Source organism: Lithobates pipiens, unplaced genomic scaffold, assembly GCF_037356315.1.
Source record: "Lithobates pipiens isolate NorthernLeopardFrog02 unplaced genomic scaffold, aLitPip1_a1.2 Scaffold_1, whole genome shotgun sequence".
NCBI lineage: Eukaryota > Metazoa > Chordata > Amphibia > Anura > Ranidae > Lithobates > Lithobates pipiens.
The window spans coordinates 62,174,666-62,198,498 of record NW_027507685.1 but is presented as its reverse complement, the minus strand read 5'-3'; the positions used below and the strand labels follow the sequence as shown (position 1 = coordinate 62,198,498).

The 23,833-nt window shown below is 41.8% G+C and overlaps 22 non-coding genes across 22 annotated transcripts; 10 read left to right on the top strand and 12 right to left on the bottom strand.

Moving 5' to 3' along the window:
• Window positions 1–1,142: 1,142 nt before the first annotated feature.
• On the bottom strand, window positions 1,143–1,215 carry TRNAR-UCG (transfer RNA arginine (anticodon UCG)). Its single transcript has one exon. It is a non-coding gene; the product is annotated as a tRNA-Arg (tRNA).
• Window positions 1,216–1,487: 272 nt separating this feature from the next.
• On the top strand, window positions 1,488–1,597 carry TRNAL-CAA (transfer RNA leucine (anticodon CAA)). Its single transcript has 2 exons — window positions 1,488–1,525; window positions 1,552–1,597. It is a non-coding gene; the product is annotated as a tRNA-Leu (tRNA).
• A 962-nt stretch (window positions 1,598–2,559) lies between these two features.
• On the top strand, window positions 2,560–2,669 carry TRNAL-CAA (transfer RNA leucine (anticodon CAA)). The gene is made up of 2 exons: window positions 2,560–2,597; window positions 2,624–2,669. It is a non-coding gene; the product is annotated as a tRNA-Leu (tRNA).
• A 616-nt stretch (window positions 2,670–3,285) lies between these two features.
• Window positions 3,286–3,358, bottom strand: TRNAR-UCG (transfer RNA arginine (anticodon UCG)). The gene has a single exon. It is a non-coding gene; the product is annotated as a tRNA-Arg (tRNA).
• A 272-nt stretch (window positions 3,359–3,630) lies between these two features.
• Window positions 3,631–3,740, top strand: TRNAL-CAA (transfer RNA leucine (anticodon CAA)). The gene is made up of 2 exons: window positions 3,631–3,668; window positions 3,695–3,740. It is a non-coding gene; the product is annotated as a tRNA-Leu (tRNA).
• Window positions 3,741–5,428: 1,688 nt separating this feature from the next.
• On the bottom strand, window positions 5,429–5,501 carry TRNAR-UCG (transfer RNA arginine (anticodon UCG)). The gene has a single exon. It is a non-coding gene; the product is annotated as a tRNA-Arg (tRNA).
• Window positions 5,502–5,773: 272 nt separating this feature from the next.
• Window positions 5,774–5,883, top strand: TRNAL-CAA (transfer RNA leucine (anticodon CAA)). Its single transcript has 2 exons — window positions 5,774–5,811; window positions 5,838–5,883. It is a non-coding gene; the product is annotated as a tRNA-Leu (tRNA).
• Window positions 5,884–6,500: 617 nt separating this feature from the next.
• Window positions 6,501–6,573, bottom strand: TRNAR-UCG (transfer RNA arginine (anticodon UCG)). The gene has a single exon. It is a non-coding gene; the product is annotated as a tRNA-Arg (tRNA).
• Window positions 6,574–8,988: 2,415 nt separating this feature from the next.
• TRNAL-CAA (transfer RNA leucine (anticodon CAA)) lies at window positions 8,989–9,098 on the top strand. The gene is made up of 2 exons: window positions 8,989–9,026; window positions 9,053–9,098. It is a non-coding gene; the product is annotated as a tRNA-Leu (tRNA).
• Window positions 9,099–9,714: 616 nt separating this feature from the next.
• Window positions 9,715–9,787, bottom strand: TRNAR-UCG (transfer RNA arginine (anticodon UCG)). The gene has a single exon. It is a non-coding gene; the product is annotated as a tRNA-Arg (tRNA).
• A 998-nt stretch (window positions 9,788–10,785) lies between these two features.
• Window positions 10,786–10,858, bottom strand: TRNAR-UCG (transfer RNA arginine (anticodon UCG)). Its single transcript has one exon. It is a non-coding gene; the product is annotated as a tRNA-Arg (tRNA).
• Window positions 10,859–11,856: 998 nt separating this feature from the next.
• On the bottom strand, window positions 11,857–11,929 carry TRNAR-UCG (transfer RNA arginine (anticodon UCG)). The gene has a single exon. It is a non-coding gene; the product is annotated as a tRNA-Arg (tRNA).
• A 272-nt stretch (window positions 11,930–12,201) lies between these two features.
• TRNAL-CAA (transfer RNA leucine (anticodon CAA)) lies at window positions 12,202–12,311 on the top strand. The gene is made up of 2 exons: window positions 12,202–12,239; window positions 12,266–12,311. It is a non-coding gene; the product is annotated as a tRNA-Leu (tRNA).
• A 616-nt stretch (window positions 12,312–12,927) lies between these two features.
• Window positions 12,928–13,000, bottom strand: TRNAR-UCG (transfer RNA arginine (anticodon UCG)). The gene has a single exon. It is a non-coding gene; the product is annotated as a tRNA-Arg (tRNA).
• Window positions 13,001–13,998: 998 nt separating this feature from the next.
• TRNAR-UCG (transfer RNA arginine (anticodon UCG)) lies at window positions 13,999–14,071 on the bottom strand. The gene has a single exon. It is a non-coding gene; the product is annotated as a tRNA-Arg (tRNA).
• Window positions 14,072–14,343: 272 nt separating this feature from the next.
• TRNAL-CAA (transfer RNA leucine (anticodon CAA)) lies at window positions 14,344–14,453 on the top strand. Its single transcript has 2 exons — window positions 14,344–14,381; window positions 14,408–14,453. It is a non-coding gene; the product is annotated as a tRNA-Leu (tRNA).
• Window positions 14,454–16,139: 1,686 nt separating this feature from the next.
• Window positions 16,140–16,212, bottom strand: TRNAR-UCG (transfer RNA arginine (anticodon UCG)). Its single transcript has one exon. It is a non-coding gene; the product is annotated as a tRNA-Arg (tRNA).
• A 272-nt stretch (window positions 16,213–16,484) lies between these two features.
• On the top strand, window positions 16,485–16,594 carry TRNAL-CAA (transfer RNA leucine (anticodon CAA)). Its single transcript has 2 exons — window positions 16,485–16,522; window positions 16,549–16,594. It is a non-coding gene; the product is annotated as a tRNA-Leu (tRNA).
• A 2,751-nt stretch (window positions 16,595–19,345) lies between these two features.
• TRNAR-UCG (transfer RNA arginine (anticodon UCG)) lies at window positions 19,346–19,418 on the bottom strand. Its single transcript has one exon. It is a non-coding gene; the product is annotated as a tRNA-Arg (tRNA).
• Window positions 19,419–19,690: 272 nt separating this feature from the next.
• TRNAL-CAA (transfer RNA leucine (anticodon CAA)) lies at window positions 19,691–19,800 on the top strand. The gene is made up of 2 exons: window positions 19,691–19,728; window positions 19,755–19,800. It is a non-coding gene; the product is annotated as a tRNA-Leu (tRNA).
• A 1,687-nt stretch (window positions 19,801–21,487) lies between these two features.
• On the bottom strand, window positions 21,488–21,560 carry TRNAR-UCG (transfer RNA arginine (anticodon UCG)). The gene has a single exon. It is a non-coding gene; the product is annotated as a tRNA-Arg (tRNA).
• Window positions 21,561–21,832: 272 nt separating this feature from the next.
• Window positions 21,833–21,942, top strand: TRNAL-CAA (transfer RNA leucine (anticodon CAA)). The gene is made up of 2 exons: window positions 21,833–21,870; window positions 21,897–21,942. It is a non-coding gene; the product is annotated as a tRNA-Leu (tRNA).
• Window positions 21,943–23,833: the final 1,891 nt, after the last annotated feature.

Genomic DNA, 23,833 nt, shown 5'->3' with positions numbered 1-23,833 from the left:
GTTGTTATGGCTAAAGCAAGAATTTACGAGTGAAGGTCACAGGAAGGAACTGGAAAGCAGCATAGAAAACGACCACGAAGGGACTCGAACCTTCAATCTTCGGATCCGAAGTCAGACGCCTTATCCATTAGGCCACGCGGTCTGCCACAAGGACATGATTCTGGTTTGTGGCGCCCGGATCAACCAAACACTCGAAGATCACCTGGGACATCTTCTACTTTTTTTGCTCAAGGAGATTTGGTAGAAAGGATCTGAAATGTATGACTTGGTGCAAGGTCATGCTTTAAGAAGTGCATTTGCAAAAGGGCCTAGGTTCAGAGTGTTCATACAGCTCCTTGACAATGGTAATAGATCAATAGGGTACTACGAGTAGATGATATTTCCAGAGGAAGCCATAGCACCTCAATATATCTTGTCAGGATGGCCGAGTGGTCTAAGGCGCCAGACTCAAGAGCTGTTTCTTCACATTGTGTGGGTGTTCTGGTCTCCAAATGGAGGCGTGGGTTCCAATCCCACTTCTGACAATCTGTTTACACATTTAGCTTGAACTACAATCACCACTCCCGCTGTGTTTTCATGCTACCATGTCACCGACAAAAAAACATGAAAAAAAATCCAAAAACTTTGCACATCCTACATAAAGATCAAATTCTTGAGGAAAATCTGCTAGACCATGCTGTTAAATCTGTCATTTAAAGTGCAACTTTAGTAGAAAAGTAAGTCCTGCTACATCTCTTCCGGTTGTCCCATTTTGCATATATACTCATGTAAAACATTAAAAAATATGGTTCTATACACTTTGAAATCCAGTAATACGCTGTTTCAACCTGCTCTGCACATACTCAATTTGCTCTCCCATTTTGGGGAAATATTTAAGTTATGACACCAGCCATTTGATGATTTGATAGTTTGGTTGAGAACACAATCAAATGGGACAGTTATCAATCCCGGGATTCCAGGCATGTAACTGTGTTTTGAAACCCTTAAATCAATTGGTTTACTTCCACTTTATGATTTACTTCTGTTTGGAGGCTCTGGGCTTCAGCAAATTGGAAGCCTCCAGCAAGAAGCACGTTGTTATGGGTAAAGCAAGAATTTACGAGTGAAGGTCACAGGAAGGAACTGGAAAGCAGCATAGAAAACGACCACGAAGGGACTCGAACCCTCAATCTTCTGATCCGAAGTCAGACGCCTTATCCATTAGGCCACGCGGTCTGCCACAAGGACATGATTCTGGTTTGTGGCGCCCAGATCAACCAAACACTCGAAGATCACCTGGGACATCTTCTACTTTTTTTGCTCAAGGAGATTTGGTAGAAAGGATCTGAAATGTATGACTTGGTGCAAGGTCATGCTTTAAGAAGTGCATTTGCAAAAGGGCCTAGGTTCAGAGTGTTCATACAGCTCCTTGACAATGGTAATAGATCAATAGAGTACTACGAGTAGATGATATTTCCAGAGGAAGCCATAGCACCTCAATATATCTTGTCAGGATGGCCGAGTGGTCTAAGGCGCCAGACTCAAGAGCTGTTTCTTCACATTGTGTGGGTGTTCTGGTCTCCAAATGGAGGCGTGGGTTCAAATCCCACTTCTGACAATCTGTTTACACATTTAGCTTGAACTACAATCACCACTCCCGCTGTGTTTTCATGCTACCATGTCACCGACAAAAAAACATGAAAAAAAATCCAAAAACTTTGCACATCCTACATAAAGATCAAATTCTTGAGGAAAATCTGCTAGACCATGCTGTTAAATCTGTCATTTAAAGTGCAACTTTAGTAGAAAAGTAAATCCTGCTACATCTCTTCCGGTTGTCCCATTTTGCATATATACTCATGTAAAACATTAAAAAATATGGTTCTATACACTTTGAAATCCAGTAATACGCTGTTTCAACCTGCTCTGCACATACTCAGTTGCTCTCCCATTTTGGGGAAATATTTAAGTTATGACACCAGCCATTTGATGATTTGATAGTTTGGTTGAGAACACAAGCAAATGGGACAGTTATCAATCCCGGGATTCCAGGCATGTAACTGTGTTTTGAAACCCTTAAATCAATTGGTTTACTTCCACTTTATGATTTACTTCTGTTTGGAGGCTCTGGGCTTCAGCAAATTGGAAGCCTCCAGCAAGAAGCACGTTGTTATGGCTAAAGCAAGAATTTACGAGTGAAGGTCACAGGAAGGAACTGGAAAGCAGCATAGAAAACGACCACAAAGGGAGTCGAACCCTCAATCTTCTGATCCGAAGTCAGACGCCTTATCCATTAGGCCACGCGGTCTGCCACAAAGACATGATTCTGGTTTGTGGCGCCCGGATCAACCAAACACTCGAAGATCACCTGGGACATCTTCTACTTTTTTTGCTCAAGGAGATTTGGTAGAAAGGATCTGAAATGTATGACTTGGTGCAAGGTCATGCTTTAAGAAGTGCATTTGCAAAAGGGCCTAGGTTCAGAGTGTTCATACAGCTCCTTGACAATGGTAATAGATCAATAGAGTACCACGAGTAGATGATATTTCCAGAGGAAGCCAAAGAACCGCAATGTATCTTGTCAGGATGGCCGAGTGGTCTAAGGCGCCAGACTCAAGGGCTGTTTCTTCACATTGTGTGGGTGTTCTGGTCTCCAAATGGAGGCGTGGGTTCAAATCCCACTTCTGACAATCTGTTTACACATTTAGCTTGAACTACAATCACCACTCCCGCTGTGTTTTCATGCTACCATGTCACCGACAAAAAAACATGAAAAAAAATCCCAAAACTTTGCACATCCTACATAAAGATCAAATTCTTGAGGAAAATCTGCTAGACCATGCTGTTAAATCTGTCATTTAAAGTGCAACTTTAGTCAGAAAAGTAAGTCCTGCTACATCTCTTCCGGTTGTCCCATTTTGCATATATACTCATGTAAAACATTAAAAAATATGCTTCTATACACTTTGAAATCCAGTAATACGCTGTTTCAACCTGCTCTGCACATACTCAGTTGCTCTCCCATTTTAGGCATATTTAAGTTATGACACCAGCCATTTGATGATTTGATAGTTTGGTTGAGAACACAAGCAAATGGGACAGTTATCAATCCCGGGATTCCATGCATGTAACTGTGTTTTGAAACCCTTAAATCAATTGGTTTACTTCCACTTTATGATTTACTTCTGTTTGGAGGCTCTGGGCTTCAGCAAATTGGAAGCCTCCAGCAAGAAGCACGTTGTTATGGCTAAAGCAAGAATTTACGAGTGAAGGTCACAGGAAGGAACTGGAAAGCAGCATAGAAAACGACCACGAAGGGACTCGAACCCTCAATCTTCTGATCCGAAGTCAGACGCCTTATCCATTAGGCCACGCGGTCTGCCACAAGGACATGATTCTGGTTTGTGGCGCCCGGATCAACCAAACACTCGAAGATCACCTGGGACATCTTCTACTTTTTTTGCTCAAGGAGATTTGGTAGAAAGGATCTGAAATGTATGACTTGGTGCAAGGTCATGCTTTAAGAAGTGCATTTTCAAAATGGCCTAGGTTCAGAGTGTTCATACAGCTCCTTGACAATGGTAATAGATCAATAGAGTACCACGAGTAGATGATATTTCCAGAGGAAGCCATAGCACCTCAATATATCTTGTCAGGATGGCCGAGTGGTCTAAGGCGCCAGACTCAAGAGCTGTTTCTTCACATTGTGTGGGTGTTCTGGTCTCCAAATGGAGGCGTGGGTTCAAATCCCACTTCTGACAATCTGTTTACACATTTAGCTTGAACTACAATCACCACTCCCGCTGTGTTTTCATGCTACCATGTCACCGACAAAAAAACATGAAAAAAAATCCAAAAACTTTGCACATCCTACATAAAGATCAAATTCTTGAGGAAAATCTGCTAGACCATGCTGTTAAATCTGTCATTTAAAGTGCAACTTTAGTCAGAAAAGTAAGTCCTGCTACATCTCTTCCGGTTGTCCCATTTTGCATATATACTCATGTAAAACATTAAAAAATATGCTTCTATACACTTTGAAATCCAGTAATACGCTGTTTCAACCTGCTCTGCACATACTCAGTTGCTCTCCCATTTTAGGCATATTTAAGTTATGACACCAGCCATTTGATGATTTGATAGTTTGGTTGAGAACACAAGCAAATGGGACAGTTATCAATCCCGGGATTCCATGCATGTAACTGTGTTTTGAAACCCTTAAATCAATTGGTTTACTTCCACTTTATGATTTACTTCTGTTTGGAGGCTCTGGGCTTCAGCAAATTGGAAGCCTCCAGCAAGAAGCACGTTGTTATGGCTAAAGCAAGAATTTACGAGTGAAGGTCACAGGAAGGAACTGGAAAGCAGCATAGAAAACGACCACGAAGGGACTCGAACCCTCAATCTTCTGATCCGAAGTCAGACGCCTTATCCATTAGGCCACGCTGTCTGCCACAAAGACATGATTCTGGTTTGTGGCGCCCGGATCAACCAAACACTCGAAGATCACCTGGGACATCTTCTACTTTTTTTGCTCAAGGAGATTTGGTAGAAAGGATCTGAAATGTATGACTTGGTGCAAGGTCATGCTTTAAGAAGTGCATTTGCAAAAGGGCCTAGGTTCAGAGTGTTCATACAGCTCCTTGACAATGGTAATAGATCAATAGAGTACCACGAGTAGATGATATTTCCAGAGGAAGCCATAGCACCTCAATATATCTTGTCAGGATGGCCGAGTGGTCTAAGGCGCCAGACTCAAGAGCTGTTTCTTCACATTGTGTGGGTGTTCTGGTCTCCAAATGGAGGCGTGGGTTCAAATCCCACTTCCGACAATCTGTTTACACATTTAGCTTGAACTACAATCACCACTCCCGCTGTGTTTTCATGCTACCATGTCACCGACAAAAAAACATGAAAAAAAATCCAAAAACTTTGCACATCCTACATAAAGATCAAATTCTTGAGGAAAATCTGCTAGACCATGCTGTTAAATCTGTCATTTAAAGTGCAACTTTAGTAGAAAAGTAAGTCCTGCTACATCTCTTCCGGTTGTCCCATTTTGCATATATACTCATGTAAAACATTAAAAAATATGGTTCTATACACTTTGAAATCCAGTAATACGCTGTTTCAACCTGCTCTGCACATACTCAGTTGCTCTCCCATTTTGGGGAAATAATTAAGTTATGACACCAGCCATTTGATGATTTGATAGTTTGGTTGAGAACACAAGCAAATGGGACAGTTATCAATCCCGGGATTCCAGGCATGTAACTGTGTTTTGAAACCCTTAAATCAATTGGTTTACTTCCACTTTATGATTTACTTCTGTTTGGAGGCTCTGGGCTTCAGCAAATTGGAAGCCTCCAGCAAGAAGCACGTTGTTATGGGTAAAGCAAGAATTTACGAGTGAAGGTCACAGGAAGGAACTGGAAAGCAGCATAGAAAACGACCACGAAGGGACTCGAACCCTCAATCTTCTGATCCGAAGTCAGACGCCTTATCCATTAGGCCACGCGGTCTGCCACAAGGACATGATTCTGGTTTGTGGCGCCCAGATCAACCAAACACTCGAAGATCACCTGGGACATCTTCTACTTTTTTTGCTCAAGGAGATTTGGTAGAAAGGATCTGAAATGTATGACTTGGTGCAAGGTCATGCTTTAAGAAGTGCATTTGCAAAAGGGCCTAGGTTCAGAGTGTTCATACAGCTCCTTGACAATGGTAATAGATCAATAGAGTACTACGAGTAGATGATATTTCCAGAGGAAGCCATAGCACCTCAATATATCTTGTCAGGATGGCCGAGTGGTCTAAGGCGCCAGACTCAAGAGCTGTTTCTTCACATTGTGTGGGTGTTCTGGTCTCCAAATGGAGGCGTGGGTTCAAATCCCACTTCTGACAATCTGTTTACACATTTAGCTTGAACTACAATCACCACTCCCGCTGTGTTTTCATGCTACCATGTCACCGACAAAAAAACATGAAAAAAAATCCAAAAACTTTGCACATCCTACATAAAGATCAAATTCTTGAGGAAAATCTGCTAGACCATGCTGTTAAATCTGTCATTTAAAGTGCAACTTTAGTAGAAAAGTAAGTCCTGCTACATCTCTTCCGGTTGTCCCATTTTGCATATATACTCATGTAAAACATTAAAAAATATGGTTCTATACACTTTGAAATCCAGTAATACGCTGTTTCAACCTGCTCTGCACATACTCAGTTGCTCTCCCATTTTGGGGAAATATTTAAGTTATGACACCAGCCATTTGATGATTTGATAGTTTGGTTGAGAACACAAGCAAATGGGACAGTTATCAATCCCGGGATTCCAGGCATGTAACTGTGTTTTGAAACCCTTAAATCAATTGGTTTACTTCCACTTTATGATTTACTTCTGTTTGGAGGCTCTGGGCTTCAGCAAATTGGAAGCCTCCAGCAAGAAGCACGTTGTTATGGCTAAAGCAAGAATTTACGAGTGAAGGTCACAGGAAGGAACTGGAAAGCAGCATAGAAAATGACCACGAAGGGACTCGAACCCTCAATCTTCTGATCCGAAGTCAGACGCCTTATCCATTAGGCCACGCGGTCTGCCACAAGGACATGATTCTTGTTTGTGGCGCCCAGATCAACCAAACACTCGAAGATCACCTGGGACATCTTCTACTTTTTTTGCTCAAGGAGATTTGGTAGAAAGGATCTGAAATGTATGACTTGGTGCAAGGTCATGCTTTAAGAAGTGCATTTGCAAAAGGGCCTAGGTTCAGAGTGTTCATACAGCTCCTTGACAATGGTAATAGATCAATAGAGTACCACGAGTAGATGATATTTCCAGAGGAAGCCATAGCACCTCAATATATCTTGTCAGGATTGCCGAGTGGTCTAAGGCGCCAGATTCAAGAGCTGTTTCTTCACATTGTGTGGGTGTTCTGGTCTCCAAATGGCGGCGTGGGTTCAAATCCCACTTCTGACAATCTGTTTACACATTTAGCTTGAACTACAATCACCACTCCCGCTGTGTTTTCATGCTACCATGTCACCGACAAAAAAACATGAAAAAAAATCCGAAAACTTTGCACATCCTACATAAAGATCAAATTCTTGAGGAAAATCTGCTAGACCATGCTGTTAAATCTGTCATTTAAAGTGCAACTTTAGTAGAAAAGTAAGTCCTGCTACATCTCTTCCGGTTGTCCCATTTTGCATATATACTCATGTAAAACATTAAAAAATATGGTTCTATACACTTTGAAATCCAGTAATACGCTGTTTCAACCTGCTCTGCACATACTCAGTTGCTCTCCCATTTTGGGGAAATATTTAAGTTATGACACCAGCCATTTGATGATTTGATAGTTTGGTTGAGAACACAAGCAAATGGGACAGTTATCAATCCCGGGATTCCAGGCATGTAACTGTGTTTTGAAACCCTTAAATCAATTGGTTTACTTCCACTTTATGATTTACTTCTGTTTGGAGGCTCTGGGCTTCAGCAAATTGGAAGCCTCCAGCAAGAAGCACGTTGTTATGGGTAAAGCAAGAATTTACGAGTGAAGGTCACAGGAAGGAACTGGAAAGCAGCATAGAAAACGACCACGAAGGGACTCGAACCCTCAATCTTCTGATCCGAAGTCAGACGCCTTATCCATTAAGCCACGCGGTCTGCCACAAGGACATGATTCTGGTTTGTGGCGCCCGGATCAACCAAACACTCGAAGATCACCTGGGACATCTTCTACTTTTTTTGCTCAAGGAGATTTGGTAGAAAGGATCTGAAATGTATGACTTGGTGCAAGGTCATGCTTTAAGAAGTGCATTTGCAAAAGGGCCTAGGTTCAGAGTGTTCATACAGCTCCTTGACAATGGTAATAGATCAATAGAGTACCACGAGTAGATGATATTTCCAGAGGAAGCCAAAGGACCTCAATGTATCTTGTCAGGATGGCCGAGTGGTCTAAGGCGCCAGACTCATGGGCTGTTTCTTCACATTGTGTGGGTGTTCTGGTCTCCAAATGGAGGCGTGGGTTCAAATCCCACTTCTGACAATCTGTTTACACATTTAGCTTGAACTACAATCACCACTCCCGCTGTGTTTTCATGCTACCATGTCACCGACAAAAAAACATGAAAAAAAATCCAAAAACTTTGCACATCCTACATAAAGATCAAATTCTTGAGGAAAATCTGCTAGACCATGCTGTTAAATCTGTCATTTAAAGTGCAACTTTAGTCAGAAAAGTAAGTCCTGCTACATCTCTTCCGGTTGTCCCATTTTGCATATATACTCATGTAAAACATTAAAAAATATGCTTCTATACACTTTGAAATCCAGTAATACGCTGTTTCAACCTGCTCTGCACATACTCAGTTGCTCTCCCATTTTAGGCATATTTAAGTTATGACACCAGCCATTTGATGATTTGATAGTTTGGTTGAGAACACAAGCAAATGGGACAGTTATCAATCCCGGGATTCCATGCATGTAACTGTGTTTTGAAACCCTTAAATCAATTGGTTTACTTCCACTTTATGATTTACTTCTGTTTGGAGGCTCTGGGCTTCAGCAAATTGGAAGCCTCCAGCAAGAAGCACGTTGTTATGGGTAAAGCAAGAATTTACGAGTGAAGGTCACAGGAAGGAACTGGAAAGCAGCATAGAAAACAACCACGAAGGGACTCAAACCCTCAATCTTCTGATCCGAAGTCAGACGCCTTATCCATTAAGCCACGCGGTCTGCCACAAGGACATGATTCTGGTGTGTGGCGCCCGGATCAACCAAACACTCGAAGATCACCTGGGACATCTTCTACTTTTTTTGCTCAAGGAGATTTGGTAGAAAGGATCTGAAATGTATGACTTGGTGCAAGGTCATGCTTTAAGAAGTGCATTTGCAAAAGGGCCTAGGTTCAGAGTGTTCATACAGCTCCTTGACAATGGTAATAGATCAATAGAGTACCACGAGTAGATGATATTTCCAGAGGAAGCCATAGCACCTCAATATATCTTGTCAGGATGGCCGAGTGGTCTAAGGCGCCAGACTCAAGAGCTGTTTCTTCACATTGTGTGGGTGTTCTGGTCTCCAAATGGAGGCGTGGGTTCAAATCCCACTTCTGACAATCTGTTTACACATTTAGCTTGAACTACAATCACCACTCCCGCTGTGTTTTCATGCTACCATGTCACCGACAAAAAAACATGAAAAAAAATCCAAAAACTTTGCACATCCTACATAAAGATCAAATTCTTGAGGAAAATCTGCTAGACCATGCTGTTAAATCTGTCATTTAAAGTGCAACTTTAGTCAGAAAAGTAAGTCCTGCTACATCTCTTCCGGTTGTCCCATTTTGCATATATACTCATGTAAAACATTAAAAAATATGCTTCTATACACTTTGAAATCCAGTAATACGCTGTTTCAACCTGCTCTGCACATACTCAGTTGCTCTCCCATTTTAGGCATATTTAAGTTATGACACCAGCCATTTGATGATTTGATAGTTTGGTTGAGAACACAAGCAAATGGGACAGTTATCAATCCCGGGATTCCAGGCATGTAACTGTGTTTTGAAACCCTTAAATCAATTGGTTTACTTCCACTTTATGATTTACTTCTGTTTGGAGGCTCTGGGCTTCAGCAAATTGGAAGCCTCCAGCAAGAAGCACGTTGTTATGGGTAAAGCAAGAATTTACGAGTGAAGGTCACAGGAAGGAACTGGAAAGCAGCATAGAAAACGACCACGAAGGGACTCGAACCCTCAATCTTCTGATCCGAAGTCAGACGCCTTATCCATTAGGCCACGCGGTCTGCCACAAGGCCATGATTCTGGTTTGTGGCACTCGGATCAACCAAACACTCGAAGATCACCTGGGACATCTTCTACTTTTTTTGCTCAAGGAGATTTGGTAGAAAGGATCTGAAATGTATGACTTGGTGCAAGGTCATGCTTTAAGAAGTGCATTTGCAAAAGGGCCTAGGTTCAGAGTGTTCATACAGCTCCTTGACAATGGTAATAGATCAATAGAGTACCACGAGTAGATGATATTTCCAGAGGAAGCCATAGCACCTCAATATATCTTGTGAGGATGGCCGAGTGGTCTAAGGCACCAGACTCAAGAGCTGTTTCTTCACATTGTGTGGGTGTTCTGGTCTCCAAATGGAGGCGTGGGTTCAAATCCCACTTCTGACATTCTGTTTACACATTTAGCTTGAACTACAATCACCACTCCCGCTGTGTTTTCATGCTACCATGTCACCGACACAAAAACATGAAAAAAAATCCAAAAACTTTGCACATCCTACATAAAGATCAAATTCTTGAGGAAAATCTGCTAGACCATGCTGTTAAATCTGTCATTTAAAGTGCAACTTTAGTCAGAAAAGTAAGTCCTGCTACATCTCTTACGGTTGTCCCATTTTGCATATATACTCATGTAAAACATTAAAAAATATGCTTCTATACACTTTGAAATCCAGTAATACGCTGTTTCAACCTGCTCTGCACATACTCAGTTGCTCTCCCATTTTAGGCATATTTAAGTTATGACACCAGCCATTTGATGATTTGATAGTTTGGTTGAGAACACAAGCAAATGGGACAGTTATCAATCCCGGGATTCCAGGCATGTAACTGTGTTTTGAAACCCTTAAATCAATTGGTTTACTTCCACTTTATGATTTACTTCTGTTTGGAGGCTCTGGGCTTCAGCAAATTGGAAGCCTCCAGCAAGAAGCACGTTGTTATGGGTAAAGCAAGAATTTACGAGTGAAGGTCACAGGAAGGAACTGGAAAGCAGCATAGAAAACGACCACGAAGGGACTCGAACCCTCAATCTTCTGATCCGAAGTCAGACGCCTTATCCATTAGGCCACGCGGTCTGCCACAAGGCCATGATTCTGGTTTGTGGCACTCGGATCAACCAAACACTCGAAGATCACCTGGGACATCTTCTACTTTTTTTGCTCAAGGAGATTTGGTAGAAAGGATCTGAAATGTATGACTTGGTGCAAGGTCATGCTTTAAGAAGTGCATTTGCAAAAGGGCCTAGGTTCAGAGTGTTCATACAGCTCCTTGACAATGGTAATAGATCAATAGAGTACCACGAGTAGATGATATTTCCAGAGGACGCCATAGCACCTCAATATATCTTGTGAGGATGGCCGAGTGGTCTAAGGCACCAGACTCAAGAGCTGTTTCTTCACATTGTGTGGGTGTTCTGGTCTCCAAATGGAGGCGTGGGTTCAAATCCCACTTCTGACATTCTGTTTACACATTTAGCTTGAACTACAATCACCACTCCCGCTGTGTTTTCATGCTACCATGTCACCGACACAAAAACATGAAAAAAAATCCAAAAACTTTGCACATCCTACATAAAGATCAAATTCTTGAGGAAAATCTGCTAGACCATGCTGTTAAATCTGTCATTTAAAGTGCAACTTTAGTCAGAAAAGTAAGTCCTGCTACATCTCTTATGGTTGTCCCATTTTGCATATATACTCATGTAAAACATTAAAAAATATGCTTCTATACACTTTGAAATCCAGTAATACGCTGTTTCAACCTGCTCTGCACATACTCAGTTGCTCTCCCATTTTAGGCATATTTAAGTTATGACACCAGCCATTTGATGATTTGATAGTTTGGTTGAGAACACAAGCAAATGGGACAGTTATCAATCCCGGGATTCCAGGCATGTAACTGTGTTTTGAAACCCTTAAATCAATTGGTTTACTTCCACTTTATGATTTACTTCTGTTTGGAGGCTCTGGGCTTCAGCAAATTGGAAGCCTCCAGCAAGAAGCACGTTGTTATGGGTAAAGCAAGAATTTACGAGTGAAGGTCACAGGAAGGAACTGGAAAGCAGCATAGAAAACGACCACGAAGGGACTCGAACCCTCAATCTTCTGATCCGAAGTCAGACGCCTTATCCATTAGGCCACGCGGTCTGCCACAAGGACATGATTCTGGTTTGTGGCGCCCGGATCAACCAAACACTCGAAGATCACCTGGGACATCTTCTACTTTTTTTGCTCAAGGAGATTTGGTAGAAAGGATCTGAAATGTATGACTTGGTGCAAGGTCATGCTTTAAGAAGTGCATTTGCAAAAGGGCCTAGGTTCAGAGTGTTCATACAGCTCCTTGACAATGGTAATAGATCAATAGAGTACCACGAGTAGATGATATTTCCAGAGGAAGCCATAGCACCTCAATATATATTGTCAGGATGGCCGAGTGGTCTAAGGCGCCAGACTCAAGAGCTGTTTCTTCACATTGTGTGGGTGTTCTGGTCTCCAAATGGAGGCGTGGGTTCAAATCCCACTTCTGACAATCTGTTTACACATTTAGCTTGAACTACAATCACCACTCCCGCTGTGTTTTCATGCTACCATGTCACCGACAAAAAAACATGAAAAAAAATCCAAAAACTTTGCACATCCTACATAAAGATCAAATTCTTGAGGAAAATCTGCTAGACCATGCTGTTAAATCTGTCATTTAAAGTGCAACTTTAGTCAGAAAAGTAAGTCCTGCTACATCTCTTCCGGTTGTCCCATTTTGCATATATACTCATGTAAAACATTAAAAAATATGCTTCTATACACTTTGAAATCCAGTAATACGCTGTTTCAACCTGCTCTGCACATACTCAGTTGCTCTCCCATTTTAGGCATATTTAAGTTATGACACCAGCCATTTGATGATTTGATAGTTTGGTTGAGAACACAAGCAAATGGGACAGTTATCAATCCCGGGATTCCAGGCATGTAACTGTGTTTTGAAACCCTTAAATCAATTGGTTTACTTCCACTTTATGATTTACTTCTGTTTGGAGGCTCTGGGCTTCAGCAAATTGGAAGCCTCCAGCAAGAAGCACGTTGTTATGGGTAAAGCAAGAATTTACGAGTGAAGGTCACAGGAAGGAACTGGAAAGCAGCATAGAAAACGACCACGAAGGGACTCGAACCCTCAATCTTCTGATCCGAAGTCAGACGCCTTATCCATTAGGCCACGCGGTCTGCCACAAGGCCATGATTCTGGTTTGTGGCACTCGGATCAACCAAACACTCGAAGATCACCTGGGACATCTTCTACTTTTTTTGCTCAAGGAGATTTGGTAGAAAGGATCTGAAATGTATGACTTGGTGCAAGGTCATGCTTTAAGAAGTGCATTTGCAAAAGGGCCTAGGTTCAGAGTGTTCATACAGCTCCTTGACAATGGTAATAGATCAATAGAGTACCACGAGTAGATGATATTTCCAGAGGAAGCCATAGCACCTCAATATATCTTGTGAGGATGGCCGAGTGGTCTAAGGCACCAGACTCAAGAGCTGTTTCTTCACATTGTGTGGGTGTTCTGGTCTCCAAATGGAGGCGTGGGTTCAAATCCCACTTCTGACATTCTGTTTACACATTTAGCTTGAACTACAATCACCACTCCCGCTGTGTTTTCATGCTACCATGTCACCGACACAAAAACATGAAAAAAAATCCAAAAACTTTGCACATCCTACATAAAGATCAAATTCTTGAGGAAAATCTGCTAGACCATGCTGTTAAATCTGTCATTTAAAGTGCAACTTTAGTCAGAAAAGTAAGTCCTGCTACATCTCTTACGGTTGTCCCATTTTGCATATATACTCATGTAAAACATTAAAAAATATGCTTCTATACACTTTGAAATCCAGTAATACGCTGTTTCAACCTGCTCTGCACATACTCAGTTGCTCTCCCATTTTAGGCATATTTAAGTTATGACACCAGCCATTTGATGATTTGATAGTTTGGTTGAGAACACAAGCAAATGGGACAGTTATCAATCCCGGGATTCCAGGCATGTAACTGTGTTTTGAAACCCTTAAATCAATTGGTTTACTTCCACTTTATGATTTACTTCTGTTTGGAGGCTCTGGGCTTCAGCAAATTGGAAGCCTCCAGCAAGAAGCACGTTGTTATGGGTAAAGCAAGAATTTACGAGTGAAGGTCACAGGAAGGAACTGGAAAGCAGCATAGAAAACGACCACGAAGGGACTCGAACCCTCAATCTTCTGATCCGAAGTCAGACGCCTTATCCATTAGGCCACGCGGTCTGCCACAAGGACATGATTCTGGTTTGTGGCGCCCGGATCAACCAAACACTCGAAGATCACCTGGGACATCTTCTACTTTTTTTGCTCAAGGAGATTTGGTAGAAAGGATCTGAAATGTATGACTTGGTGCAAGGTCATGCTTTAAGAAGTGCATTTGCAAAAGGGCCTAGGTTCAGAGTGTTCATACAGCTCCTTGACAATGGTAATAGATCAATAGAGTACCACGAGTAGATGATATTTCCAGAGGAAGCCATAGCACCTCAATATATATTGTCAGGATGGCCGAGTGGTCTAAGGCGCCAGACTCAAGAGCTGTTTCTTCACATTGTGTGGGTGTTCTGGTCTCCAAATGGAGGCGTGGGTTCAAATCCCACTTCTGACAATCTGTTTACACATTTAGCTTGAACTACAATCACCACTCCCGCTGTGTTTTCATGCTACCATGTCACCGACAAAAAAACATGAAAAAAAATCCAAAAACTTTGCACATCCTACATAAAGATCAAATTCTTGAGGAAAATCTGCTAGACCATGCTGTTAAATCTGTCATTTAAAGTGCAACTTTAGTCAGAAAAGTAAGTCCTGCTACATCTCTTCCGGTTGTCCCATTTTGCATATATACTCATGTAAAACATTAAAAAATATGCTTCTATACACTTTGAAATCCAGTAATACGCTGTTTCAACCTGCTCTGCACATACTCAGTTGCTCTCCCATTTTAGGCATATTTAAGTTATGACACCAGCCATTTGATGATTTGATAGTTTGGTTGAGAACACAAGCAAATGGGACAGTTATCAATCCCGGGATTCCAGGCATGTAACTGTGTTTTGAAACCCTTAAATCAATTGGTTTACTTCCACTTTATGATTTACTTCTGTTTGGAGGCTCTGGGCTTCAGCAAATTGGAAGCCTCCAGCAAGAAGCACGTTGTTATGGGTAAAGCAAGAATTTACGAGTGAAGGTCACAGGAAGGAACTGGAAAGCAGCATAGAAAACGACCACGATGGGACTCGAACCCTCAATCTTCTGATCCGAAGTCAGACACCTTATCCATTAGGCCACGCGGTCTGCCACAAGGACATGATTCTGGTTTGTGGCGCCCGGATCAACCAAACACTCGAAGATCACCTGGGACATCTTCTACTTTTTTTGCTCAAGGAGATTTGGTAGAAAGGATCTGAAATGTATGACTTGGTGCAAGGTCATGCTTTAAGAAGTGCATTTGCAAAAGGGCCTAGGTTCAGAGTGTTCATACAGCTCCTTGACAATGGTAATAGATCAATAGAGTACCACGAGTAGATGATATTTCCAGAGGAAGCCATAGCACCTCAATATATCTTGTCAGGATTGCCGAGTGGTCTAAGGCGCCAGATTCAAGAGCTGTTTCTTCACATTGTGTGGGTGTTCTGGTCTCCAAATGGCGGCGTGGGTTCAAATCCCACTTCTGACAATCTGTTTACACATTTAGCTTGAACTACAATCACCACTCCCGCTGTGTTTTCATGCTACCATGTCACCGACAAAAAAACATGAAAAAAAATCCAAAAACTTTGCACATCCTACATAAAGATCAAATTCTTGAGGAAAATCTGCTAGACCATGCTGTTAAATCTGTCATTTAAAGTGCAACTTTAGTAGAAAAGTAAGTCCTGCTACATCTCTTCCGGTTGTCCCATTTTGCATATATACTCATGTAAAACATTAAAAAATATGCTTCTATACACTTTGAAATCCAGTAATACGCTGTTTCAACCTGCTCTGCACATACTCAGTTGCTCTCCCATTTTAGGCATATTTAAGTTATGACACCAGCCATTTGATGATTTGATAGTTTGGTTGAGAACACAAGCAAATGGGACAGTTATCAATCCCGGGATTCCAGGCATGTAACTGTGTTTTGAAACCCTTAAATCAATTGGTTTACTTCCACTTTATGATTTACTTCTGTTTGGAGGCTCTGGGCTTCAGCAAATTGGAAGCCTCCAGCAAGAAGCACGTTGTTATGGCTAAAGCAAGAATTTACGAGTGAAGGTCACAGGAAGGAACTGGAAAGCAGCATAGATAACGACCACGAAGGGACTCGAACCCTCAATCTTCTGATCCGAAGTCAGACGCCTTATCCATTAGGCCACGCGGTCTGCCACAAGGACATGGTTCTGGTTTGTGGCGCCCGGATCAACCAAACACTCGAAGATCACCTGGGACATCTTCTACTTTTTTTGCTCAAGGAGATTTGGTAGAAAGGATCTGAAATGTATGACTTGGTGCAAGGTCATGCTTTAAGAAGTGCATTTGCAAAAGGGCCTAGGTTCAGAGTGTTCATACAGCTCCTTGACAATGGTAATAGATCAATAGAGTACCACGAGTAGATGATATTTCCAGAGGAAGCCATAGCACCTCAATATATCTTGTCAGGATGGCCGAGTGGTCTAAGGCGCCAGACTCAAGAGCTGTTTCTTCACATTGTGTGGGTGTTCTGGTCTCCAAATGGAGGCGTGGGTTCAAATCCCACTTCTGACATTCTGTTTACACATTTAGCTTGAACTACAATCACCACTCCCGCTGTGTTTTCATGCTACCATGTCACTGACAAAAAAACATGAAAAAAAATCCAAAAACTTTGCACATCCTACATAAAGATCAAATTCTTGAGGAAAATCTGCTAGACCATGCTGTTAAATCTGTCATTTAAAGTGCAACTTTAGTCAGAAAAGTAAGTCCTGCTACATCTCTTCCGGTTGTCCCATTTTGCATATATACTCATGTAAAACATTAAAAAATATGCTTCTATACACTTTGAAATCCAGTAATACGCTGTTTCAACCTGCTCTGCACATACTCAGTTGCTCTCCCATTTTAGGCATATTTAAGTTATGACACCAGCCATTTGATGATTTGATAGTTTGGTTGAGAACACAAGCAAATGGGACAGTTATCAATCCCGGGATTCCAGGCATGTAACTGTGTTTTGAAACCCTTAAATCAATTGGTTTACTTCCACTTTATGATTTACTTCTGTTTGGAGGCTCTGGGCTTCAGCAAATTGGAAGCCTCCAGCAAGAAGCAAGTTGTTATGGGTAAAGCAAGAATTTACGAGTGAAGGTCACAGGAAGGAACTGGAAAGCAGCATAGAAAACGACCACGATGGGACTCGAACCCTCAATCTTCTGATCCGAAGTCAGACGCCTTATCCATTAGGCCACGCGGTCTGCCACAAGGACATGATTCTGGTTTGTGGCGCCCGGATCAACCAAACATTCGAAGATCACCTGGGACATCTTCTACTTTTTTTGCTCAAGGAGATTTGGTAGAAAGGATCTGAAATGTATGACTTGGTGCAAGGTCATGCTTTAAGAAGTGCATTTGCAAAAGGGCCTAGGTTCAGAGTGTTCATACAGCTCCTTGACAATGGTAATAGATCAATAGAGTACCACGAGTAGATGATATTTCCAGAGGAAGCCATAGCACCTCAATATATCTTGTCAGGATGGCCGAGTGGTCTAAGGCGCCAGACTCAAGAGCTGTTTCTTCACATTGTGTGGGTGTTCTGGTCTCCAAATGGAGGAGTGGGTTCAAATCCCACTTCAGACTTTCTGTTTACACATTTAGCTTGAACTACAATCACCACTCCCGCTGTGTTTTCATGCTACCATGTCACCGACAAAAAAACATGAAAAAAAATCCAAAAACTTTGCACATCCTACATAAAGATCAAATTCTTGAGGAAAATCTGCTAGACCATGCTGTTAAATCTCTCATTTAAAGTGCAACTTTAGTCAGAAAAGTAAGTCCTGCTACATCTCTTCCGGTTGTCCCATTTTGCATATATACTCATGTAAAACATTAAAAAATATGCTTCTATACACTTTGAAATCCAGTAATACGCTGTTTCAACCTGCTCTGCACATACTCAGTTGCTCTCCCATTTTAGGCATATTTAAGTTATGACACCAGCCATTTGATGATTTGATAGTTTGGTTGAGAACACAAGCAAATGGGACAGTTATCAATCCCGGGATTCCAGGCATGTAACTGTGTTTTGAAACCCTTAAATCAATTGGTTTACTTCCACTTTATGATTTACTTCTGTTTGGAGGCTCTGAGCTTCAGCAAATTGGAAGCCTCCAGCAAGAAGCACGTTGTTATGGGTAAAGCAAGAATTTACGAGTGAAGGTCACAGGAAGGAACTGGAAAGCAGCATAGAAAACGACCACGATGGGACTCGAACCCTCAATCTTCTGATCCGAAGTCAGACGTCTTATCCATTAGGCCACGCGGTCTGCCACAAGGACACGATTCTGGTTTGTGGCGCCCGGATCAACCAAACTCTCGAAGATCACCTGGGACATCTTCTACTTTTTTTGCTCAAGGAGATTTGGTAGAAAGGATCTGAAATGTATGACTTGGTGCAAGGTCATGCTTTAAGAAGTGCATTTGCAAAAGGGCCTAGGTTCAGAGTGTTCATACAGCTCCTTGACAATGGTAATAGATCAATAGAGTACCACGAGTAGATGATATTTCCAGAGGAAGCCATAGCACCTCAATATATCTTGTCAGGATTGCCGAGTGGTCTAAGGCGCCAGATTCAGGAGCTGTTTCTTCACATTGTGTGGGTGTTCTGGTCTCCAAATGGCGGCGTGGGTTCAAATCCCACTTCTGACAATCTGTTTACACATTTAGCTTGAACTACAATCACCACTCCCGCTGTGTTTTCATGCTACCATGTCACCGACAAAAAAACATGAAAAAAAATCTAAAAACTTTGCACATCCTACATAAAGATCAAATTCTTGAGGAAAATCTGCTAGACCATGCTGTTAAATCTGTCATTTAAAGTGCAACTTTAGTCAGAAAAGTAAGTCCTGCTTACGGTTGTCCCATTTTGCATATATACTCATGTAAAACATTAAAAAATATGGTTCTATACACTTTGAAATCCAGTAATACGCTGTTTCAACCTGCTCTGCACATACTCAGTTGCTCTCCCATTTTAGGCATATTTAAGTTATCACACCAGCCATTTGATGATTTGATAGTTTGGTTGAGAACACAAGCAAATGGGACAGTTATCAATCCCTGGGATTCCAGGCATGTAACTGTGTTTTGAAACCCTTAAATCAATTGGTTTACTTCCACTTTATGATTTACTTCTGTTTGGAGGCTCTGGACTTCAGCAAATTGGAAGCCTCCAGCAAGAAGCACGTTGTTATGGCTAAAGCAAGAATTTACGAGTGAAGGTCACAGGAAGGAACTGGAAAGCAGCATAGAAAACGACCACGAAGGGACTCGAACCCTCAATCTTCTGATCCGAAGTCAGACGCCTTATCCATTAGGCCACGCGGTCTGCCACAAGGACATGATTCTGGTTTGTGGCGCCCGGATCAACCAAACACTCGAAGATCACCTGGGACATCTTCTACTTTTTTTGCTCAAGGAGATTTGGTAGAAAGGATCTGAAATGTATGACTTGGTGCAAGGTCATGCTTTAAGAAGTGCATTTGCAAAAGGGCCTAGGTTCAGAGTGTTCATACAGCTCCTCGACAATGGTAATAGATCAATAGAGTACCACGAGTAGATGATATTTCCAGAGGAAGCCAAAGTACTTCAATGTATCTTGTCAGGATGGCCGAGTGGTCTAAGGCGCCAGACTCAAGAGCTGTTTCTTCACATTGTGTAGGTGTTCTGGTCTCCAAATGGAGGCGTGGGTTCAAATCCCACTTCTGACAATCTGTTTATACATTTAGCTTGAACTACAATCACCACTCCCACTGTGTTTTCATGCTACCATGTCACCGACAAAAAAACATGAAAAAAAATCCAAAAACTTTGCACATCCTACATAAAGATCAAATTCTTGAGGAAAATCTGCTAGACCATGCTGTTAAATCTGTCATTTAAAGTGCAACTTTAGTCAGAAAAGTAAGTCCTGCTACATCTCTTCCGGTTGTCCCATTTTGCATATATACTCATGTAAAACATTAAAAAATATGCTTCTATACACTTTGAAATCCAGTAATACGCTGTTTCAACCTGCTCTGCACATACTCAGTTGCTCTCCCATTTTAGGCATATTTAAGTTATGACACCAGCCATTTGATGATTTGATAGTTTGGTTGAGAACACAAGCAAATGGGACAGTTATCAATCCCGGGATTCCAGGCATGTAACTGTGTTTTGAAACCCTTAAATCAATTGGTTTACTTCCACTTTATGATTTACTTCTGTTTGGAGGCTCTGGGCTTCAGCAAATTGGAAGCCTCCAGCAAGAAGCACGTTGTTATGGGTAAAGCAAGAATTTACGAGTGAAGGTCACAGGAAGGAACTGGAAAGCAGCATAGAAAACGACCACGAAGGGACTCGAACCCTCAATCTTCTGATCCGAAGTCAGACGCCTTATCCATTAAGCCACGCGGTCTGCCACAAGGACATGATTCTGGTTTGTGGCGCCCGGATCAACCAAACACTCGAAGATCACCTGGGACATCTTCTACTTTTTTTGCTCAAGGAGATTTGGTAGAAAGGATCTGAAATGTATGACTTGGTGCAAGGTCATGCTTTAAGAAGTGCATTTGCAAAAGGGCCTAGGTTCAGAGTGTTCATACAGCTCCTTGACAATGGTAATAGATCAATAGAGTACCACGAGTAGATGATATTTCCAGAGGAAGCCAAAGGACCTCAATGTATCTTGTCAGGATGGCCGAGTGGTCTAAGGCGCCAGACTCATGGGCTGTTTCTTCACATTGTGTGGGTGTTCTGGTCTCCAAATGGAGGCGTGGGTTCAAATCCCACTTCTGACAATCTGTTTACACATTTAGCTTGAACTACAATCACCACTCCCGCTGTGTTTTCATGCTACCATGTCACCGACAAAAAAACATGAAAAAAAATCCAAAAACTTTGCACATCCTACATAAAGATCAAATTCTTGAGGAAAATCTGCTAGACCATGCTGTTAAATCTGTCATTTAAAGTGCAACTTTAGTCAGAAAAGTAAGTCCTGCTACATCTCTTCCGGTTGTCCCATTTTGCATATATACTCATGTAAAACATTAAAAAATATGCTTCTATACACTTTGAAATCCAGTAATACGCTGTTTCAACCTGCTCTGCACATACTCAGTTGCTCTCCCATTTTAGGCATATTTAAGTTATGACACCAGCCATTTGATGATTTGATAGTTTGGTTGAGAACACAAGCAAATGGGACAGTTATCAATCCCAGGATTCCAGGCATGTAACTGTGTTTTGAAACCCTTAAATCAATTGGTTTACTTCCACTTTATGATTTACTTCTGTTTGGAGGCTCTGGGCTTCAGCAAATTGGAAGCCTCCAGCAAGAAGCACGTTGTTATAGCTAAAGCAATAATTTACGAGTGAAGGTCACAGGAAGGAACTGGAAAGCAGCATAGAAAACGACCACGAAGGGACTCGAACCCTCAATCTTCTGATCCGAAGTCAGACGCCTTATCCATTAGGCCACGCGGTCTGCCACAAGGACATGATTCTGGTTTGTGGCGCCCGGATCAACCAAACACTCGAAGATCACCTGGGACATCTTCTACTTTTTTTGCTCAAGGAGATTTGGTAGAAAGGATCTGAAATGTATGACTTGGTGCAAGGTCATGCTTTAAGAAGTGCATTTGCAAAAGGGCCTAGGTTCAGAGTGTTCATACAGCTCCTTGACAATGGTAATAGATCAATAGAGTACCACGAGTAGATGATATTTCCAGAGGAAGCCATAGCACCTCAATATATCTTGTCAGGATGGCCGAGTGGTCTAAGGCGCCAGACTCAAGAGCTGTTTCTTCACATTGTGTGGGTGTTCTGGTCTCCAAATGGAGGCGTGGGTTCAAATCCCACTTCTGACATTCTGTTTACACATTTAGCTTGAACTACAATCACCACTCCCGCTGTGTTTTCATGCTACCATGTCACTGACAAAAAAACATGAAAAAAAATCCAAAAACTTTGCACATCCTACATAAAGATCAAATTCTTGAGGAAAATCTGCTAGACCATGCTGTTAAATCTGTCATTTAAAGTGCAACTTTAGTCAGAAAAGTAAGTCCTGCTACATCTCTTCCGGTTGTCCCATTTTGCATATATACTCATGTAAAACATTAAAAAATATGCTTCTATACACTTTGAAATCCAGTAATACGCTGTTTCAACCTGCTCTGCACATACTCAGTTGCTCTCCCATTTTAGGCATATTTAAGTTATGACACCAGCCATTTGATGATTTGATAGTTTGGTTGAGAACACAAGCAAATGGGACAGTTATCAATCCCGGGATTCCAGGCATGTAACTGTGTTTTGAAACCCTTAAATCAATTGGTTTACTTCCACTTTATGATTTACTTCTGTTTGGAGGCTCTGGGCTTCAGCAAATTGGAAGCCTCCAGCAAGAAGCAAGTTGTTATGGGTAAAGCAAGAATTTACGAGTGAAGGTCACAGGAAGGAACTGGAAAGCAGCATAGAAAACGACCACGATGGGACTCGAACCCTCAATCTTCTGATCCGAAGTCAGACGCCTTATCCATTAGGCCACGCGGTCTGCCACAAGGACATGATTCTGGTTTGTGGCGCCCGGATCAACCAAACACTCGAAGATCACCTGGGACATCTTCTACTTTTTTTGCTCAAGGAGATTTGGTAGAAAGGATCTGAAATGTATGACTTGGTGCAAGGTCATGCTTTAAGAAGTGCATTTGCAAAAGGGCCTAGGTTCAGAGTGTTCATACAGCTCCTTGACAATGGTAATAGATCAATAGAGTACCACGAGTAGATGATATTTCCAGAGGAAGCCATAGCACCTCAATATATCTTGTCAGGATGGCCGAGTGGTCTAAGGCGCCAGACTCAAGAGCTGTTTCTTCACATTGTGTGGGTGTTCTGGTCTCCAAATGGAGGCGTGGGTTCAAATCCCACTTCAGACTTTCTGTTTACACATTTAGCTTGAACTACAATCACCACTCCCGCTGTGTTTTCATGCTACCATGTCACCGACAAAAAAACATGAAAAAAAATCCAAAAACTTTGCACATCCTACATAAAGATCAAATTCTTGAGGAAAATCTGCTAGACCATGCTGTTAAATCTGTCATTTAAAGTGCAACTTTAGTCAGAAAAGTAAGTCCTGCTACATCTCTTCCGGTTGTCCCATTTTGCATATATACTCATGTAAAACATTAAAAAATATGCTTCTATACACTTTGAAATCCAGTAATACGCTGTTTCAACCTGCTCTGCACATACTCAGTTGCTCTCCCATTTTAGGCATATTTAAGTTATGACACCAGCCATTTGATGATTTGATAGTTTGGTTGAGAACACAAGCAAATGGGACAGTTATCAATCCCGGGATTCCAGGCATGTAACTGTGTTTTGAAACCCTTAAATCAATTGGTTTACTTCCACTTTATGATTTACTTCTGTTTGGAGGCTCTGGGCTTCAGCAAATTGGAAGCCTCCAGCAAGAAGCAAGTTGTTATGGGTAAAGCAAGAATTTACGAGTGAAGGTCACAGGAAGGAACTGGAAAGCAGCATAGAAAACGACCACGATGGGACTCGAACCCTCAATCTTCTGATCCGAAGTCAGACGCCTTATCCATTAGGCCACGCGGTCTGCCACAAGGACATGATTCTGGTTTGTGGCCCCCGGATCAACCAAACACTCGAAGATCACCTGGGACATCTTCTACTTTTTTTGCTCAAGGAGATTTGGTAGAAAGGATCTGAAATGTATGACTTGGTGCA